Here is a 16,473-nt window from a genome sequence, read left to right on the forward strand (position 1 = left end):
ACGACCTTGCGCTTGCCAGGCAGGCGCTTTTGCCGCTGAGCTAAATCCCCAGCCCTATTAAAATAAAAATTTAGAAAAGGAGTGATGTGCTTGTCTGAATCAGACTGAGGGATGTCGAGACAGACGCCAGAGGATGAAGATAGGAAGTTTGAAGAGCAGGCCAGGCTTGGTCACCTGGTCTCAGAAAGATGATACCCAACACTCACAGCCAATGGGAGGACGAGTTCCTTTTCACTCACAGTTACAGCCCATGGTCTGCAGGCTCCACGGCAGAGGTCGCGTGGTGGGAGAAAAGGGTGGAGGAGAAATCCTCATCCTTCGGCAGCTAGGAAGCAGAAAGGGAAGGGAGGAATGGGGGGGGGGGGAGGGAGACATATTCTTCAAGCCTTCAGAGACCACCCCTCTGACCAGGCCCCACTCCTAACAGCACATTCAGCTGCATTCTCAACAGCGCCCCTGGGCTCCAACCACCATTTTCCAAACACATGAGAATTGTGGGGCCATGTTAGATCTAAACCCAACACTCCACTTCCATCCACATTTGGCTGGCTGAATGCAACTCAATAGCATGGTCAGATCTGATGCTAAGGAAGCCCAGAAAATATAGATGGTGATAAACACAGGGAGAAAAAGAAATGTGTTTAGTGAAAAGCTAGCCAGTTTTCACAGCAGTTGTGTCTATTTAAGCACACAGACTGCAGACATGCCAACAGAAGCCCGGAGGCAGTATCAGTCAGTAGGTGATATGTGTGTGATAGTGTCAGGAACAGAGATGGAAGCACGGGGTCTGTAACGTGACTAGGAAAATGGCTGATGAAAGGCCTCAGTTATAGGATGGATGCTAGGAAAGTGACCAAATATGATACATCTGAGGGGAATACACAGAGCTGATATATAGAAAGTGTGCAGAAATGAATTCCTTTTGGAAAAACATTAAAAGTAAAAGTTGAGGGGCAAAAATGACTGTGATCTATTCGAGGGGCAGTGAAAGGGTTTGCTTTTAGAAATGTAGAAAAATTAAGGGTGACTGGGGAGGTCAAAATGGAGTGGAGATCCTCCCTTGATACTCACACTGACACGTCTCATTCAATACTATTAGTTTTCTAAAACTTTAGTTTTAGTGATATTAGTCATATAGAAATATGACTTTCATAGTGTAGAACATACTTTGATCATGTCCACCGCCATTACCCTCTCTTAATCTCTCCATCCACTTTCCCACCTCCTCTGATCATCTTGCTTTTCTCTAACAGTCTTCCTTCCATTTTCATACCTTCTTGAAGATTACACATATGAGAAAACATGCAGTATTTGATTTACTGAATCTGACTTTTTTTCCTTAACATGATTATCTTTGGTTTCGATCCATTTTCCTGCAAATAACATGATTTTGTTCTTCTTTACAATTTACTTAGGATTTCATCATAATAAATTGTGAGTACAAAGCATAGTAAAGTTTTTGTTTCCAAGTAACCTGAAATATGCTTCAAACAAGCAGAGTGGGCTGTCAGGGCAAAGGGGAAGGACAAAGACACCTCCATCCATTGCTTCATCTCCCTAGTGATTCTTTTTCCTCTAGGTAGGGTGATCTAGAATGTTCTTTGAAGGAAAAAAATTGTAAGTATTCAATTTAACCTTTTATAAAGTTCTCTACAGGGAACTTAAATACAAACAATTTATTTGTATTGTTATAAAACTTACTCTATAATGATAGTTGCCTCTTTGGTTACTCAAAGATAGTACTGAATTGAGCCCTTCAGCAGTTGAATTATAGTTGAAATGTACATTATATATAACCACCACTCTTCATTCTTCATAGGTAGAATGCCAAGAGAATTACCTTATGAGCTTGGAAAGAAATCTGATTCTTTTTTTGGTCTCATATTAGTGTTATTATTGATAAGTGGGATGATCATACAATTTATAACCAGATTAGGGTGATTTGGAGAGTAAAAGTGGTACTATTAATAATTACTCTGGGGTCAGAGACATGAACTAGAACACATGGATACTTACTAATAAATCTAAATGGTAACCCATTAAAGAAGGTGAAAAAAAACATGCCAAATTCAAGCTTTTTACTAAACATGTCTATGTGGCAGTTTCTCTGCAAAGTATTGTATATACGTTATCTCACTAAATTCACATTTTCACAAGGGCTAGTTGCTACTATAACCTTTTTCTAGATAAAGAACAAAATAACTTATAAAAAGGAAGTAAAATTTATAAAAGGAAGTAAAGCCTACAAGATTTCATACCATATATATGGCAAAGACTGATTTGACATTTTGTGTATTTATTTAAATTTTGGAAAACAACACAGCAGGCAGTTTTATAGTAAAAATTCCACGCTTCATTTATATTTTTAATTTCACAATGGTAATTTTTAACATTTTACTCATGGCCTGTTTTTAATTTGTTCAAAGAAATTAATTGTCATCAAAGTAATGACATGTTGACAAAAAAAGAATTTACACAGTTCAGAAAAACATAAAAATGAGAACCAAAGGTACCATCTCTCCTCTCACTTCATACCTCCAGTTTCAAATCCCAGGGATAATAATTTTTAATGCTTTTCATTTATGTTTCTCCTAGAGGCTGTTTTAAAAATTTTAAAATAATATGCTCAGTCCCTATTTTATGATTCATTTTCTGTTAGATTACCACTCAAAAGCATTGCATGCTTCTGCCACTTGTTGAGATTTTATATCTTTGAATTAAATTTCTACTTTTCTTTATATAAATCATGTCCTTAAATTATTAAATATATTCCTAGGCATTTTATTAGTTTTGATGATGTAAAGAACAGAGTAATCTTTACAGTTACGGTGGAAGCAGAAATGTGATTATTTCTATGCTTTTTACTTGAACCAGCCACCTCACACACAAAGCTCCCTTATTTGTAAGGTTATTTTTATTTTATTAATTGTACTTTTTGTGATTTTTCTAAGTTCGCAGTTATCACCAAAACATTCTATTTTCTCCTGCCATTGAAACTGATTGTTTGATTTTCTTTTCAGTTGCACTTGGTAGAATTTCAAAGGCAATGCTGAATAATGATAACAACAGAAGACATTCTTGCTTGTAGTTATAGTGAAACTGTCTAACACTTAGCATGGTTTATTATTGTATTTTAGTAAATCTCTAGATAATTTATTTCTATTACTCTTTGACATACATTTGACTAGTTTGTTTTTCTTTTCTTTTTTTTTTTTTTTTGTCTTTTTGAGACAGGGTTTCACTATGCAGCTCAGGCTGGCCTTGAACTTACGATCCTCTTGCCTCAGCCTTCTGAGTACTAGGAATACAGGCATGCACCATTTTGCCTGGCTTGACTAGTTAATTAATTTAATCACATTCTATTTTACTACCTGTTAATAAAATCATATTTTTTTCTTTTTTAACTTGGAAAATAATAAATTACACTGATAAATGTCCTCCTTTCGAACTACCCATAAATGTTTGGAGAAAACTGTAGTTTGACCTTGTGTCTGGAGCTTTGTGGATAAAGGTAATTCCTATCTCTTAAGACCTGTGTTCTACTTCTCTGCTTTCTTTATCCCAACAATCAGCATTCTTCTAGCTTAATCTTTCTTCCAGTACTGGGAGTGAACCCAGACCCTCAGTGCTTTCTTCTTAATTTTTAAAGGAATTGAGGCAAGTCTCACCAAGTTGCCCATGTGGTTCTTGAACCTGTGATCCTCATACCTCAGCCTCCTAGGGCTCTGGAATTACAAGTGTGCAGCCCTACACCTGGCTTCCACCTTACTGTTAACTTAGAATATTTTCAAAGTCTGCTTCTGAATTCTTGTATCTTAGTGATGTGGTTAATTCATCTTTTTCAATCTCTTAAAAAAAATCATTCTGAAAGCCTTTGACAAGATCCAATATCCATGCATGGTAAAAGCAAATCTTATGAAAGTAGGTATAGAAAGACCTTATCTTAAACTGATCAAAAGCATTTATGGCAAACCCACTGCAAACATAACACTAAATGCAAAAAATCTGAATGCATTCCCTCTAAAATTAGGAACAAGTGTTTCTATTCTTACCAGTCCACTTCAGTATAGCACTCACGATTTTAGATGAAGCAATCAGGCAAGAGAAAGAAATAAAAAGTGATATGAATAGGAGAGGAAGAAGTAAAAATATCTTTATTTGCAGATGGCATGATCCTTTATGTAGAAGACCCCCGCCCCCCGAAAAAATCTTCCACCGGAAGACTCTCATGTCTAATAAAATCAGCAAGGAGGCAGGATAGGAAAATCAATGTACAAGAACCTGTAGCGCTCCTATACACCAACAAGGATTCCACCAAGACAGACATCAGGAAAAGAATCTCCTTTTCCATAGTTAAAAAAAATTAAATATCTAGGAATTAACCTAACCAAGAAGGTGAAAGACCTCCGTAATGAAAACTGTAGAACTCTAAGGAAGTTGAAAACACAAAGAGGACCATAGAAAATGGAAAAACACTGCCTTTTCCTGGATAGGCCAAAGCAATATTGTGAAAATGGCAATATTACAAAAACATGATATATTGATCTAATGCAATTCAAATCAAAATATGAGCAATATTCTTCAAAGAACTGGAAAAACAGTCCTAAAATTCATACATTGCCGGAAGAGACCTACAAAAGCCCAAGCAATCCTGAGCAAAACGTGCAAAGCAGGAGGCATTACCATCCCTGATTTCAAGCTCTACTACAAAGCTGCAGTGACAGTAAATGCATGGTAGTGGCACAAACGCAGACATGTTGAACAGAATTGAGCGTGTACAATCATCTTCATGCACCTTCAGCTGTCTGATTTTTGACAAAGAGGCCAAAAACACACGCTGGAGTGAATGTAGCTTCTTTATCAAATAGTTCTGGGGAAACTGGTCATCCACACGTAGAAGAATGAACTAGACTCATCTATCTCACTTTCTACTAAAATAAAATAAAAATGGACCAAAGACCAAGATATAAAAACAGAAACTCTGAATGTGCTGGAAGATAAAACAGGTAAAACTCTTGAAGACATAGGCACAGGTAAGGAGTTTCTGAACAACACCCTAACTGCACAAGAAATAACACCGATAATCAACAAGGGAGATTATATCAAATTTAAAAACCTCTGCACAGCAAAAGAAGCAACCATCAGAGTGAAAAGACAATCTAGAGAAAAGGAAAAACTTTTGCCATCTACTCTTTGGGGCGAAGACGAATGTCTAGAGAATATACAAATTAGATCCCCTCAAAATAAAGACCGAGTCAAAAGACGGGCAACTGAAAGGAGCAGAAACTTCTCAGAAGAAGAAGTAGAACTGGGTAATGTGGACAGGAAAAAGGGTTCAGTGTCTTTGGATATTAGAAAGATGCAAATCAAAGAAACGCTGAGATTCCATCTTAACGGCTGTTAGCGAGGACTCAAAGAACAGACGGTGTTGGCAGGACTGTGGGGGTGGGAGAAACACGCCTAAGTGTAGACTGGCAACATCACTGTGGAAACCAGTGTGGAGATTCAGCAAAAACTAAAAAGAGAAATGCCACTTCACCCAACCACATCTCTACTGGGTAACCGGAAGTCGCCATCGTCACTGTACCAGTGATTAGGACTGGGAGTTGGTCCAGAAATTGCGACTAAGAGTCAATTGTGTCCTGCTGTTGATAAAGACCCAATTCTTTGTGCAAAAATAGAGTGGATGTGCTAACGCTGACATTTGAGTATGCATTTTTGTGAGTGTGTATCACCAATAGGAGGGAAAAAGCCCATGACACTGGTAAATACAGGTGCAACAGAAAACTGAAAAGAAGAATACTTTATGTGAGGGTAAGTTACGATTTGTCAAATTCAGTTTTTTCCATTAATTAGATTGCTGAGCTCGACTGAGCTTCTGATGGTGGCATGTGACGGTAAGTTCTGATTTGCTGCTCAGAGTGTGCTCAATACAGACACATTTTATTATAGATACTTCTAGTAATGTTAACTATGATGTTTACTACAAAGGCTTGAGGGAAACTAATTATTAAAATTTAATTTTTTAAAAATGGGTAAATTTAAATGTAAGTGTGCATTGGAATTTAAGTAAATGCTTTACGGTCAAATTTATGGTAAGTATTCAGAACTTATGTCAATACATACCAATAAAAATAAATAATTTTGTCCTCTGCTCAGAATTTAAAAATCCCAATTAATTTTGGTTAATATTTTGTTTACATGTTAACACTCAGACATTGTTTACTTGCACTTGAGTTTTTTTTTTTCCCACTATGAATTACTGTTCTCTAGAATTGTATATTTAACCTTTTTGTTATGAGGTACAATCTCGTAAAGACCTTGATCACACTGGTTTATAACTTTAATAGTTTCTCTTTACCTGACCTCTTCCACTATGGGTTAATCATATAAGTCTTTTCATTTCACACATGCTTGGAGTTATCTGCGCTCCATAAAATTGTGAGTCGTATTTCTTTGTTATGTGTATCTTGACCTTTGATATAAGATAATATTGTATAAAAGTGCAAAGGTTTAATTTAATTTTATTTAAGATACTAGTGTGTTGTACCTTTGTATTGGTTTCCTAGGGCTGCAGTGGCAAGATACTACACATTGGACTTCTGTAACTGCATTCACATCTCCCCCCACCCCAACATGCACAGTTCTGGAAGCCAGAAATTGGAGATTAAGATATCAGCATGGTTGCTTTCTCCTGAGACCCCCTCCTTGGCTTGCAGATAAGCACATTTTCCTTGTATCTTCGCATGGTCTTCCCTCTGGGAAGCTCTGTCTGAGAGCTCCTTATAAGGACACTAACATTAGATGTTTAGAGCCCAGGCTAGTGACCTCAGTGTAACTCAGGTTCTTATGTAAAAGCCCTGTCTCCCTATATAAACACAGTCTAGGTACTAGTGGTTAGGACATCAGCGTGTGAAATGTGGGGGTCACAATGCAGCCCATAAAATTTTACTCGTACTCACTAGCAAATTGTGTTACATGAAATTAAAAACAAATCACTTGATTTTTGTCATAAATTTTTTAGTAAAAAAATATTAAAAAACATTTGATAGCAAGACACAACCACATTCTTCTGGGGAATAAGATCTTTCTGCCTCTTTTCCGAAATTCTGTAATTTCATTATCTCTCTGTGCGATTCTTCCCCTCCACGGCCTGTCTCTCATAAACTGGCTAGGCTAGTTTTCTATTCCAAGTACTTGAGAATGTAAATCTGAACATTACATTTGAAAAAGATGACTAGAACAATTGAAATTTTCTGATCTTAAATAAAGTATAATAATCATTAGTCATCAATTAGTAGAGGGAGATATTTAACAGCACTTTAGTTTATGTGGCTAAATAACCACTTTTTAATATCCATTTGTTAAATGTTTCCATTTACTGCAAATTATCTAACATGATGTGTCAGGATTGCTAAAATTTAATGGAAAAAAAATAAGAAAGTGTCTAAAGTACACTTAACGATAATTTGAAAGTCATTTCTTTGTTCTTTGGTAATTTAAAAACACTTCAGGATCTTTGCCTCAATAGTAGAACTATGAATAATATTTATTGTTTTTACTTTTAAAAAAAGGTATACTGACATCTGTTATTTATTGAATTTCTAAATCTTTTATATAAAGTATATAATATTTAAAAGGCATATGTGAATTGGACATTATGTTCTACTGTTTTACCCATGAAAAAACTAGGAGATGTTTAGACATTTATGGGGACAAAAAAGTAAACTATGAAGCAGGAGAGTAACAGAATTGGCATCCCAGTAAGGCCCTTCTGTCTTTGGCTACTTCAACCTCTCACTAGAACCAGATGAGTTTGAAGGAGAAGTCCCCAGGATATTCCCAGCAGAGGTGGGAGCCCTCCTAGAACAGGATGATGTGACAAGGCCCTAGATGTGGCAATATCATCATCAGGATAGAATGTAAGGCAGGATGAATGAGAGCTTCAGGTATTGGTGCATATTTACAACAGATGTTTGATTGGACAGAGAGGACCAGCCACATTTCTCATCCTCAGTGATGTTTGTGGTGTTAGGAATTTGGAAAGTAAGTATTCATTATGCATGGTATTTCATTTATACCTAATCAGGATTCAACCTGGTATGATGGTTATAGGTAATCTTATATATGCCTTAAATAAAAAAGAATTGCTAATATTTGTTGTAATCTGACATGTAAGTAAAACATCTTAAGATTAACATTGAGAAACAAAATAGTAGCAGCACTGATAGGTCAGCCACATGCCTGGAAGCCTTCCTCTGTTTGCCCACCCCGATGGCACGGATACGTGGAGTTTACTGTCCCAAAGGGAAGTACCCTTAGGTGAGTATTTTTTCTGGGGTGGCTTTTGGGGAACCTGGCAGGAAGAGTGGGTGTCAGCAGTGAAACCATTTCTTTTTTAGACCACCCTGGAGAACAGTAGATCTACCCAGTCACAGAGATGTCTCACACTGGATGAAGACAGTCTCAAGGGTCATACACGGTCATGCCCTTTTTCTTATATACCCTCTTACATCTTTTGTTTTTATATGATTCATTTATTTATTTATTGTAAAAATAATGTTCATATTTAGATCACATTATTGTGATTTTGTAATTGAAAAGATTTTTCTGCATCTTTTTCGCTTTTTCTTTTTTATAACCTCCGTTCTAGTTATTCTCTTATACTTTCCAGACTTAGAACTTTCCAAAATGCTCTACATTTTTTCCTTCATTCCTAACCAATCCTCTTATTTCCTAATACTTCTAAAGATTTAAAAACTTGTTTGTATTTTATATCTTACTGCATTTTTATGTCATCAGTACATTATTCTGTTTCTTTTTATTTTAAAAAGAAAAAACAATAACAAAATAACAACAATGAAGACAAAAACAAACAATATAAAAACAATAAAAGATACAAGATTTCAAAACAAGATGATAGGAATTAACAGTATTTGTTATATTAAATATTGTTATCTTCAGTGAAGCTGCTCAGATTAACTGACATAAGAATGCAAGATTGATCAAACAACTCAAGACAATAAAAAGTAATAAAAAATTAGAAACGATATAGAGCTTCACTAAGCAAGATGGTAGGAATTCAACAATGGTTGCTCTATTGCATATTGTTGTCTTCAATAAGCATGCAAAGTTGGTCAAGAAAAAAAATTTAAGCATTAATTGTTCCTTTCAATAAACCAATAGATATCAGCAGTACAGTTATCCCAGCTATCCTTGTAAAAAAAGATGTGATATTTTTATACAATGCAGTATTACTCAGCTGTAAATTATTTTCAATGGCTTAATCCCTCTTTTAAGGAATAGAAATTTCAATGCTTTCTCTCATAAGAAAAGATGAACTCTTCAATTTTCTTCTTCCCTTCAAAATGTTTCTCCAAGAAATGAATTTTATGTCTCTCATTCTGTGTGGGTACTGTGCAGCTATAGTTAATATGGTAATATTCAAATCTGAGCTCCTTAGAGCAGTTGGGTTATCCTTTCCTTGCTAAAGTTTTATTTATTAAATGTTACAGCAAGTAATAATGGAACAAAAAGTAACATCACAATGTAATTAAAAGTTGTTTTCTGACATGTTTATTATTTTGTATGTATTTAATATAACAAAAACCAATCAGGGAATTGCTCTTTTATCTATGTACATGTATATATTAGACAACTACCGAGAACTTACGTGTTTCATTAAAAGATGATCTCAAGTACATTACCTTAACCCTCTCTAAATAAAAGTTTACTTCACACTGCATAATTAAACTTTTGTATACAATTACATGGTTACTGTCCTTTGTACTGCCATTAATATATAGTTCTATTCCTGTAAATCCTAAGGCATTTATTATTAAAATAATTGTGCTATTATCCATCACCCAAATAGGTTTTTCACCTCCATAGTTACTGTTTCTTTCTCATCAAGCCTATTAGTTTCTTAGGGTAATTTAAAAAATATTATTTATATCTATTGTTTATTTTCAGTTTCCTATCATGAAAGTAGGAGGTTCACGTAAGATGATGTTTGGGGGTGAAATAGCAATCTGCATCAAAACACACAGATGCTGTAGTAGTAGATCCTCATACACTCAGTTTTGAAAACAGTGATCAAAGATATACGACATAAAATTTACCATCTGTCTTAGTCAGTTTGGGTTGCTATAACCAGAAAATCAGGTGTGATGGTGCACACTTGGAATCCCTGCTATTTGGGAGGATGAGGCGGGAGGACTGCAAATTGAAGTACAGCTTGAAAAACTTAATAAGACCTTGTCTCAAAATAAACTTTAAAAAGGGCTGAAGATATACCACAGTGAGAGGGTGCTTGCCCAGCTGTGTGAGTTCCTGAGTTAAATCTCTGGTACAAGAATAGAACAGCAGCAGCAGAGACTGAGTGGTTTATTGACAACAACAAAAAACCCCACAACAGTCTGTGGCCTGTAGCTCTGCTTAGAGGGTCAGCGTTGCCAAACGCTGACAGTGAAGGCCTTTTTCTGTTTGCAGACTCCTTTCCATTGTATGCTGTCGTGATGAAGAACAGAGAGAGAAACCGACTTCTCTCATGAGCCTCATAAAGGCACCAGTTCCTTTCATGAGGGGTCCACACTTCCGGCTTGTCTAACCCTAAATCACCCTTCAAAGGCTGCAGTTTAGAATGCTATGACATAAATGGGGGTGGTGTAAGTTTTCAACATATGAATTCTGGAGAAAGAAGGAACATTTATTTCACAGTGCCATTTAACCATTTTAGTATATCATTCAGTAGTGTTAAGTGTACCCACATCGCTGTGTAGCAGATCTCCAAAACACTTTCATCTTGTAAAACTAAAACTCTACACCCAGTAACCATCTCTCCATGTTCCCTTCTACCTAGGCCTTGGTAACCAACGTTTGACTTACTCTATGAATTTGACTACTTAAGGTAACTTGTACAAATGGAATTGTATAGTATTGTTCTTTGGGTGACTGACTAGTCCACCTAGTATAACATACTCAAAGTCCATCCATGTTGCAGGGTGTGACTGCGTTTTCTTACCTTGTAAGACTCAATTACATTCCGTTATAAGCATATAGCACATTTTATTTATCTATCCATTCTTCCACTGATGGATACGTGGGCTGCTTCTGAATCTTGGCTATTGTGACTCACGCCACTGTGAACCTATGTGTGCAAATACCTTTTCAAGAATACGTCCTTGATTTCTTCTTTTTTCCTATGGTACCCGGAATCAAACTTACAACCTTGCGCTTGCCAGGCAGGCGCTGTGCCGCTGAGCTAAATCCCCAGCCGCTGTCCTTGATTTCTTTGGACATATACACAGCAGTGGGACTGCTAGATTGCATGGTAGTTATACTTTAAATTGAGAAATCATCATAGTGGTTCCTCATAGTGGTTGCACCATTTTACATTCCTGCCAGTAGTTCACAAGGATTCTTCTTCACATCCTAGCCAGTATTTATTACTTTCTGCTACATGTGTTATTAAATAAGGATTGAAAGCATACACAACTTTCTTCAGGAGTTACCAAAACTGTAACATGAAAAATAATCTATTTGAAACATGCTAAGTATCAGAAAATTAATGCATCACTGCAAAGACAGTGCTACTATACACAGGAGTAAGGCATAAATGATCATGAATGATGTATTATGGACTTAGAAACTTGGCTACTTGGGGATCTCTGGGTGCACAATGAAAAACTTGGTCCATGAAAAATTAACATTGTGTCATTTATTTTCATGTCAATTTCAATTTCTAGTGTCCCAAGATTTTATGAGCACAGAGGAATGACTGAAAAGCTTTATCTAGAATGTTTTGAAAAAAATTATTTTAGATTGATTGCTGAAAATCTTAGGCAACAGTAAGGTGTGTTTGTGTGTGTGTGTGTGTGTGTGTGTGTCTGTGAGTGTTTAATGATTGATACATTTTGTCAACCTGAGAAGTCTAGAAGCTTAACTAAGTACCTGAGCTGTTCTACATACTAGGGTGTGGAGGATATGCCCTTAGGGCTCTGGGCTGTTGTTCATTGTGTCAATTTGAGAAGTTTAGAAGTTTAACTAATTGGCTTAACAGGGGCCAGGGTCCTTACTTTGTAAACATCCTCATCCTATGCAAGAGGAGAGCATGGAGAGAGTGTGAGTGCTACACCCGCCTTAGAGGGTAGTAGGCTGCTTACAATAGAAGGGAGGAAAAGATGCTTACTCTCTCCCTTTGCTCTTGTTGCTTTTGTTGTCTCTGCTGCCTTGAAGTGTTGCCCTCTGTGTGCCACCCTCCCTGCCTTGGAGCCAGCAGATTATGGACTGAAACCTCCACAGACTGTGAGCTAAATAAACCTTTCCTTCCTTAATTTTGGGCATTGGGTATTTTGTCCCTGAAATGAGAGAAAAATAATCAACACAGTGTGTGTGTGTGTGTGCATGTGTGTGTGTGTGTGTGTGTGTGTGTGTTGTGTGAATGTTTTAGAAAACTCTTGCCCAAACCTAGGACAGCTAGTGATGCTAGGAGCAGTAAATCTGACACATTTTTCCCTGTTTTGAAGTAACTCTTTAAAGTGTAATAAAGAGTAGTGGCAGCTCACCCTGATCTGTTCCTTTGTATTTCCAAGACGTTTCTGTTCAATTCCAAAAGAAAAGAAAACGTTAGTGTTTATGATTGATGACTATGCTGTATGAAGTTATGCAATATAATTTGTGGGGAGCCTTATAATGCACGCAGCTGAAGATTTTTTTATAATAAAATAGAAAATTATATAAATACAGACATTATCCATAAATTTTTATTCAATATTTAGCTTTACATTAATTGAAACAATAATACAAATATTTCTTCATCACCGAGATATGTTTTTATTTCATTAAAGTTCCTATCTCAAATATGTCTCTATTACTATAATGTTTTTATCTTGAGTTTTTCTCAAATTTACTGGTATTTCCAGTATTAAACTTGTATATTCTTATCATTCAAATTTTATCAAAATCTTAAAACAGAAAAATATATTTAATTCATAGGCATACAAATTTGGTGTTAGAAAAATCTTCACTTTGTGTTGCTAGTAGTTGAAGAATATGTAGGTATTCAGGGAGGAAATCATAAACGTTAATATTTTTATATTATTTTATATTTATATTTAAGATCATTGGAGGTAACCATAATTTTACTATGACATTCTGGACTAGTACATATTTTTACAAAACCTCCCACACTAATTTCATCTTTGGATCCCTGCAAGTATTGTCTGACAGAGAAAAGGTAAGTAATTTTACAGATCCATTCACAGATATGGAGAAAGGACTAAGACGACAGTTCAGTGACCTGCCCAATGCCATTCAATAATTTAGTGGTGAAGGCAAGGCTAGATAGAACTCTTTGGTCCTGACTCTGATCGGATGTGTGTCACATTGTACAAGGTGCCTCTAAAGCACTCAGAAGCATGGCTGGATCAGTGGAATAATTTCTAATCAAGTAGATAGAAGCTATCATATGTTTATTTATATGCAGTGTGATCCATATATACAGGAAATATTTAAATTATAAAAATTATTACAGTAAAAGTTACCTGCCTTTATTCCCCTTGAGAACACACCCTCAACTTGAATACAGTTATGCCATCATTCTCGCTACTTTCTGAAGCAGTTCTAGAACTCTTACACTAGAGTCTTTTGCACAATGTCTTTACTTACCGTCTCTAGTGGTGAATTCTGCTGGCAAGTGTCATCCAGTGGGAAGGGAGGCTCCTAAAAATACTGTGGTGCGTCTTCATCCACTGTATTCACCCTAGGCACCATGTGAATTCTGGTGGTTCAGCAAAGTCAGAATGACCATGAAAGATAACTGTTTTGAATGGATTCCAGATATCTAGGCAGCCATGACAGTGCAACTAAAGACCCTCATGAAAGAGGACTTCCAGAGCTGCTTCAGGATAGCAGCAAGGACCACGTGATAAGTGTCTGAAGTACACGGTGGGGGAGGGGCATTTTGAGGGATTAACAGCAATGTGTCTTTTACTGTAATACAGTTTTTAAACATTTAACCATACCCAGCACTGTTCAATCACACCTTGTGTATTCCTTTATTTCTCTCTCACTGACTTAGTCACTTTCCTAATTGGTGGGACAAAACATCCCAGAATTTAAAGGAGGGGCAGTTATTTTGGCTTACAATTATCACTCCTGGCTGACTGCTTCAAGGCAAAAATTAAAAAAAAAAAAAAAAAACAGTGGAAAGGCCTGGGAGCAAAAAAGAGAAGAAAGGAGCTAGGGTGGAAGATACAGTCTTCCAGGTCATGTTCCCAGGGACCTCCTGCCTCTGACCAGACCCCACCTCCTAACAATGTGCCATCCATAGTGCCCCTGTAATACAGCTACGTTCTAAACACAGTGATATCTAAAGCCCACACTCATCCACATACCCATTTGTGTGTATATATATTTGTGTGGATATATGTGTATATATACATATATATGTATGTGTGTGTGTGTGTATATATATATATATATACATAGTGAAAGAGAGAGTGCTCAAAATGTATACACACTTCAGGAAAAGAAAAACTTGTATATGTAGTTTAGTACTAAATTTATGAAGACATCATAAGATGAATACAAGTTACCTTTGGCCTCTTCAGTTACAAGAGGTGCTCAAGGTGCTGGCTTCCAGCACTTTGTTAGCACAGCGAACTGCTGCCTGGGTGACCTTAGCCACTGAGATTGCTGCACATGCGTTTCAACTTCTCCTGTAAAGGCTGGCAGTGGAGTGAGTTTCCAGCAACACATGACATCCTCTAGTGCCCCCCATATGGGGGAAACACCATCTGTTGAAGAAACATGTCTTTTTCTGGTTTTATTTTTGTAGCACAAGCTATTAGTCTCACAAAAGTCTTTTCTGGCTAAAGGAAACAGAACGTTCTCTTGGAGGAGTGGATCTGAGTCCCCAGTGACTGATGTTTATCAGATAGGAGTGCAGCATGAAAATGACTCAGAAAACGTAAATGAAAGGGAGCCTCAGCACCAAGCAAATAGTCACAAATATTCTTAAGGGTTTACAAGAATTAGAGGCATTTTAAATTAAGGAAGGCAGAAGTAGTCAAGACATTGAATTAACAAACAGTTGTCAAAGATGGTACTTTGATCAGGTGTCTAAACAGAAAATGAGGGGTGTGTGTGTGTGTGTGTGTGTACAAATGGGGCACTTATGAACAGATTAGCATAAAAACTGTTGAATGTGGATATACTGAAGAATGCTAATTAGATCCCAAGATCCAAGACTGAACAACAAGGGAGGTCTCCCATCATGACCCTGCGGATGAAGGTGATACTAGTTCTGGAGTAAGGGCTGGAGATTGGCTTCAGAAACTTCTGCTTGTCTTTATAAAATGGTGTACAAAAGGATGTCTGCTGAAGTTTGTACATTTCTCGTTATAGAGTATGGGTTCAATCAATCTCCAAAACACCTTTATTTGCATAAGGTTAAATAATTCCTCCAAATGTTGTTTTTAAAGATATGTGGTCTGGATAAAATTTTACCTGATTTTTTTAGTCAAAACTTGGGTGCTAGCTTGGAAAGGGGATTCATAGAAGCAGGAGTTTGCACGAGGAACGCTTCCTCCATGTGGTGTCACGGGGTGCTACCTAGAAGGATGGGACGGAGAGCCACTGTGTCCTAGAACTGTTTTAGAGCCTAATAATTTACTTTTCCTATGTTTTATTTATGTTTTGTTGCCACAAATGCCTTATTTCAGTCTCAGTGGAAGTAGATGCCTCCTCTATGAAATATTTTAAAGCCATTTTCTTCAGTCTATTTAAATTTATTAGTTCCTGCATCTTTTCTTCATAGGTTCCCAGATTCCAACTCCTCAATCATTTTCATTACTCTCTAGACTCTTTCCATACAGTCATGGAGCCAAAAATTAGACTCAGCAGTGAGGGCCCAACCAATGCCAAGTCTAATGAGATGGCATCCTCTTGAAGTCTGCTTACGTGAGACTGTGGATTCATAAAAGAAAGCTATGTGAAAAAAAAGTGACCTAGCGGCAAGATCTCCGGGAAAGCTTAATGTGCTCTCTGATTCCTGGCTAAAAAGAACCATATAAACTGAAAATGTATAACGATTGTTTACAAATACCTAAAATGCAAATTTGATGCTTGAGGTTCCAAATGAGACCCAGCACCACCTTGTTTAAGCCAACACATGCTCACACCACCATCACCTCCTTTCTTTATTATTATCTAATTTACGTAAAAGTAAAAATCAGTATTGGATGGGAGAGCTGAGAGATAATATCAGAAATGATTAGGAGCTGAACATACCATGCAGGATAAGGTAGAATATGTGCTACAAATTTAGAGAAAATATTTGCTAATCAATTGAGGAGCATCTCACCTGGTGGAGGGTGTACCTCTGGAACAAAACTTCTAGGTCTTCTTCTGACTGCCCTTTACCAGTTGTTTGACATTTAACTTATTAGATGTGGTCAGGTCAGCCTTCTA

The sequence above is a fragment of the Chinchilla lanigera genome, unplaced genomic scaffold, assembly GCF_000276665.1.
Source record: "Chinchilla lanigera isolate Chin_1 unplaced genomic scaffold, ChiLan1.0 scaffold00047, whole genome shotgun sequence".
Classification (NCBI taxonomy): domain Eukaryota; kingdom Metazoa; phylum Chordata; class Mammalia; order Rodentia; family Chinchillidae; genus Chinchilla; species Chinchilla lanigera.